Source organism: Myodes glareolus, chromosome 5 (assembly GCF_982192425.1).
Source record: "Myodes glareolus chromosome 5, mMyoGla1.1, whole genome shotgun sequence".
NCBI lineage: Eukaryota > Metazoa > Chordata > Mammalia > Rodentia > Cricetidae > Myodes > Myodes glareolus.
Genome location: NC_142030.1, coordinates 11,009,552 through 11,015,723, shown reverse-complemented (window position 1 = coordinate 11,015,723; position 6,172 = coordinate 11,009,552). Strand labels below are relative to the sequence as shown.

The window sequence follows — 6,172 nt, the reverse complement described above, 5'->3', positions numbered from 1 at the left end:
TAAGTTTGTCAATAGATGGTGTCTTGCTAGTGTACACAGCACATACAGGACCAATGAACAGTGTAGAGTGAGGGTAGGTTTTTTTAAATAATATTTTTATTCATCCTTTGGTAGTTTCACAACATGCACCCTCGTTCCAGTCACCCCACCCCAGTCTTCCACATCCTCCCCTCATCCCTGCAGTGCCCCACAACAGAAGATTAAAAAAAATCAAATCAAATTAAACTAAACCAGAGCAAGCAAGCAAGCAAACAAACAAACAAAACCTCTTAGATTCTCATTCTTTCCGCCCCCGCCCCAACATCTCTTCATTTGTCCAGGTCATACTGGACATACAGTGAGCTGTGTGTCACTCAGTACACCCTAGTTGTCCAATCAGCTTTACTAGCAAATGTTCATTGCAATGAGTCACTGGTCTGGTTCAAGGTCTCATGAGGATCTCGCAGGAACTCCTCTGGGATATTCCAAGGCTGCCCGGAGTCATGGAGATCCTGTGCGTATTGTTCCACAGGATCAGTTCCTTCACCAGCTCCAGCAAGTTCTAGATGGGGGAGACATTAAAGTGGGCCAACCCAGGGATTGTCTGTGCGTCTGGGTGATAGCTGAGCCAGTCAGTCCGAGCCACTAGGTCACCCTCTCAGGAGAGGAGGCAGAGCCAGCTCCCCTATGCCCATGTCATCAGTGTTGGTTCTCCCTTGACTGTGGCAAAGGGTGGAACCAACTCTAGTGAGGGTAAGGTACTTGCTAAAATATAACACAAGTTGTACTTATGTGGAAGATATCATGTCTCAACTGTTACCATGATTCCAAGAAAGTAGCTGGCCATCACCTTCTAGAATGGTTCCTAATTTCTGATGTGTAATGTATGTCCAAAGATCCAGGAAGGAGTGTAGCCAAAGGAACAAACACCCCGCAACAGAGTATGAATAGTTTAGACTCCTGCTAATGGGGCAGTAACTCCTGGCTGGGGTTTATTTCTGGTGATGGCTCACACCAAGCTCATACCCTGGTGATGCTTGTCCCAGGAGCTCTACAGGCAGGCCCAGCTCCCAAGGTGCTGTGGGACAATGGTTTTACCCTGTAAAGATTTGTTTCTTGTACTTGTTTAATAAAATGCTGATTGCCAGTAGTGACCAGGCAGGAAGTAGAAGTGGACCAATAAGAGCAGGAGATTTCTGGGAAGAGGAAATCTCAGTCTACAGTCATCACCCAGACACAGATCAAGCAAGATGTGACTGCTCTCTGAAAAAAAGTACCAAACCACGTGGCTAACACAGACAAGTATTATGGGCTAATAGAAAAGTTATAAGAGTTAATAAGAAGCCTGAGCTAATAGGCCAATCAGTTTATAATTAATGTAGACCTCTGTGTGTTTCTTTGGGAATGAACGACTGTGGGACCTGGTGGGACAGAAAACTTGGTCAACAAATGGTGCCAACGTGGACAACTGACTCCATTTAAAACCTGACAGAACTTGGGAAGGAATTCTAGACACAAAATAACAGCATTAAGCATGACTTCTTGGTAGCAACAATTTCTCAGGTTTGCTCTCTTTGTTATAGGCAAGCGCATCTCATTTGAGGGAGGCTTTCTGACTCAGGTTAAGCTATGAAACTTTGCCACTCTTTTAAGAGGCCCTGTCACGAAATACTTAAATAGTGTTAATGAATGCCAACAGCATGCTTCTTGGTGGTGTCAGGGACGTTGAAATTCCGTAGACTTGTGGCAATAAACATGGCTCCTGCCAGTACCTCCGCTATGATGCTAGGCTCTCAGAAAGCTAAGGAATGAATGGGTTGGATCCAGCTGTCAAAGCCACGGCTTTAATTCTAGCCTTATCACTTAGCAAATTAAAGACTTGTGGTCATAAAAAGAGAGATATACAGTAAAGATAGATTCAGATGAAGAAAACCTCTAAATTGTTTACAGTATATCTAAAAATATATGTAGGCTTGTCAGAGAAAAGAAAAAGGATAAAGTCTTTAAAATAAAAAAGAAAGAAAGAGAGTAGTTGGGTGTGGTGGCACACACCTTTAATCCCAACGCTTGGAAGACAGAGGCAGGCAGATCTCTGTGAGTTCAAGGTGTGGTGACACACACTTTTAATCCCAACACTTGGGAGGCAGAGGCAGGCAGATCTCTGTGAGTTCAAAGACAGCCTGATCTACAGAACGAGTTCTAGGACAGCCAAAGATATACAGAGAAACCCTGTCTCAAAAAGCCAAAAATTAAAAATCAAAATAAAAGAAATAGAGTTTAAAATAAAGCCACATAAAGATGAAAAATATACAGAGAGTCAAGATACTGTATATTATTAAGTTGTCTTTGAATTGCATGACTGCTGAGGAAGAACCAACAGCTGCTAAAAGATGTTTGATTATAAATGCTGCTGAATTAATCCAACATATATATTTTGAAAATGCATTAAATTTAAAATATAAGTCAAAAGATATGTTACTTTGGAGAAGAGATTTTGCTTTTGTTTCTGCAGGAAATGAGAAGCTGTGGATTCAATCTGAGTTAAGAAAAATCAACTTTGATCAAAGAAGACCACCTGAGAAATCTCCAGATGTATGAGTTCTGCATCCAGAATAGTTTCAAGACTGGTGGCTGAGATGATCAAGCCTCACAGAATATATCATTCATAACATGACCATGATTCAAAATTTTCTTTAGGTCCCCATAAGATTATCAGTGCCACCAATCAGCAGGAAGTAGCCTAGAAAACTACACCCATATTCCTCAAAAATGGCTATTGATACTTTTCTTTGTTTAGAGTGTTACTTACAATTTATATGGATAATGGTCATGAAGAAAGCTAAACAAGGGAGATTCCATTCAGAGTTCTTGTTTTGAAAAAAAAAAGGGGGGGGGGACTGCTGTGGGACAATGGTTTTACCCTGTAAAGATTTGTTTCTTGTACTTGTTTAATAAGATGCTGATTGGCCAGTAGCCAGGCAGGAAGTAGAGGTGGAGCAACCAGGCAGGAAGTAAAGGTGGGGCTACAAGAACAGGAGACTTCAGGGTAGAGGATACTGTTAGTCTGCAATCATAACCCAGACGCAGAGGAAGCCAGACACAGAGCAAGCAAGATGTGACTGCCTCGCTGAAAAAGGTAGCAAGTCATGTGGCTAACACAGACAAGTATTATGGGCTAATATAAATTATAAGAGTTAATAAGAAGCCTGACCTAATAGGCCAATCAGTTTATAATTAATGTAGACCTCTGTGTATTTCTTTGGAAATGAATGATTGTGGGACCTGGTGGGACAGAAAACTCAGTCAACACCAAGGGTCCTAACAAGCTCTTCACTGGGTAATAGAAGCTTTGACATCAAAGCAAACAACACTCCTAGGAGGCTAGATGAATGATTAGATATTGCTGAAATCATTTATGTCATAATTGGGAGAGAGCAGAAGAGTGATGGATAGAGAGGGAAAAAGCCAAACCAATATTTAAATATGCTGAGCGTATCTCTACCAATGACTCTATCAGGCCATAGTTTGTACGTTTATATGTGAGCCGAGGGGTCAGAGAAGCAAGGCACTTCTTGGCAGGGCAGGAATGGAATGCTTCTATCATTATACCACAACCAAAGTTATCTCCTATTCATTGGAGAAATATAAAGGTCCAGCCACCCAGGGAGGCCGGAGAATGAAATGGATACAACCAGTGTGTGCCAACCCCCAAATCCCCTGCTTGTTGATGGAAAAATCAGTCAAATGACTCTCTGTTGACCTAGTATTTGAGAGGGAGGTATTAGGTGGCCGTTATTCCTAAAAAGAGGTCGCTAAGGAAAGAGGGCGAAAGGCAGCTGGTGGAGTCATTAACCACGGCCGTTTCAAAGCCTTCGTATCAGGATAAGCCTGGGGCCTGTTTGAAATGTAACCCAGAGTTCGAGAAAAGACTAAACAGTCTCTAGATGTCAGGAGGTTTAATTCAAGGAGACACAGGATCATAAATAAGAAGAACCATTTGTACCTTCCACAACTGTCGGCCAAGATGCACACAGCAAACCATTCAGAGCCTAGGAGTCCAATCACTGCCCTCTCACAGATGGAGATCAAAGCTCAGCAATCTGTGTGACATCAGTTGCTTCTAGAATGGATGCTGTGGAGACCCAGGGTCCTCAGTGTGGAGAAAAGATGACATTGATTTTGAAAATGAGACTGTCACAAATCATACATTGCTTTGTAGAGCTGGAAATGACTTTTAAACTCATGGTAAACAATATCGGGAGCTGAAATCCTGTCAATTCAATATGGTCCTCGGGCCTCCAGCGTTGACCACGTCAGGTGACCAGCTCTTAGCTCTCTTCTGGATCCTGCCATCGGAAAACAGAAGAGACTTGGCGAATGAAAGCCAAGATGAGAAAAGAGAACGAAAATAACTGATGAGGGGGCTGGAAAGGACACTCAGCTGTTCGCTGATCAAAGCAACAGAGCCGTCTAATCCCATGATTAATTAACAACAGGAGGGGGTGTGGCGTGCTGAGCTCTGTGACCTCCATTGTTCCAGCCCCAGAGCTTCTCACTTCTACCTGTGGGTCTCCTGAAGTCTGTTTTCAGGGGGACAACTTGTAGCATGGCCCAGATGCATCCTTCACACTGATAGATCAGTTCCCCTTTATGAGACCCTCTAAGACTCAGTCTGTGACTGATATTTCTCTTTTTTTTTTTCCGGGTTTAATAAGAAATTGTTTATTTTGAGAAAAAGATTCCAAACATCAGGCTGTTCACAAAAATTACCCATGGTATTAACTTTAGAAAACAAATATTAAGACTATTACACTATTTTCCTGTAAGATGCATTCGACATGCCAACTCTCATTCACAAAAATACATGGTTACTTTCGTGTTGAACAGCCCCACTCAAGTGAGGGAAAACACACACCTCTAATGCAAAGCTGCTCTCGGGGATTACAAGTAAATGACATGCCTCTGCAGTTAGGGAAGCAACTACTGAAACTCTATAGATGGGAGGAGCTGTACTCCCTGCATAACAAGAGATTATTTTGGAGACAGCTGATAAAAAGCATACATCTTTTTATTGTTAAGTCAAAGAGTTATCAAAATTAAAAGCCAAACTCACAGGCTAAGACTTAACAAAACTACTAAGGAGCATCATCAAAGGAAGTGAGAACGGAACTAGGCGCAAGTCAATTATGAATCAATGAACACAGGATAAGGAGAGGGCGAACGGTGAGAATGTGCTGAAGATGCTAGCAGAGAGGATCTGGTGTTACTTCCATCTCTCACAAGCGCCTAGGTAAATGAATAATGAGATAAGATTTCTAAACTCGGCTATGTGCTTAGGAGTCATCCTCCCCTTTGGCGCTGTCTCTGTCATCTCCCTCCTCAGCTTCTTTGCCATGGTCCTTGATCAGCTCCAGCTGGTCATCCCCTCGGTCCTCGTTGTCATCCTCCTCAGCAGCGTCGTCTGCGCCCGCCTCAGCAGCGTCGCCCTCAGCAGCGTCATCTGCGCCCGCCTCAGACTCTGTCTTGATGTTAGTCTCATCTCTTCTCACAGAGGCGCTGCTCTGCTCCTCCTCAGGGTTTTCATTATTCATCTCTACTGGGGATGAGAAGGACAAGTCGACTTGTTTGCTTTGTTCTTTTTCAATTTTTTTTCCAGGCTTTCCAGCAGAGAATCCACTTTTGGTTTCATCTGAGTCAGCTTTCACCTTTCAACTTTCCAGCTTTGGAGGAAGAGCCCCGTTGCCCACTCTTCGAATCGAATCCACTTTTACACCTCCAAGTGGTGTTTCCAGAAACACGTTGGCGTTTAGAAGGCACCACAGCTTGAGCAATAGGAAGGGGAGGAGGAGGAGGAGGAGGAGGAGGAGGAGGAGGAGGAGGAGGAGGGAGGAACACATGATGGGTAACTGTACATCCTGGACTGACATTTCTCTTAGCAGCCCTGGTCAACATGTGGAACTGTTCCCTGAGCCTCAGCCTGACCCCAAGGGCCACTGGCTTCCCAGAGATTCTGCTTGATCCTCGACAGAGAGAGGGAATGCAGAAGGCAGGTCTCCTGGGGACACTTGTGGACTTGGGGTTTATAGCTTGTTGGTTTTTATTGTTGTTGTTTTTCACAGACCTAACCCTTGGGCCTCTGGCTGATTTGTCTTCCCTGGGAGTTGTGTGCTGAGGAACAGTAGCTCTGGCCAGA

At 43.6% G+C, this 6,172-nt stretch overlaps 1 pseudogene; it reads right to left on the bottom strand.

Annotated features, from left to right (window-relative positions):
- Window positions 1-5,103: 5,103 nt before the first annotated feature.
- LOC125403742 (heterogeneous nuclear ribonucleoproteins C1/C2 pseudogene) lies at window positions 5,104-5,931 on the bottom strand (annotated as a pseudogene).
- Window positions 5,932-6,172: the final 241 nt, after the last annotated feature.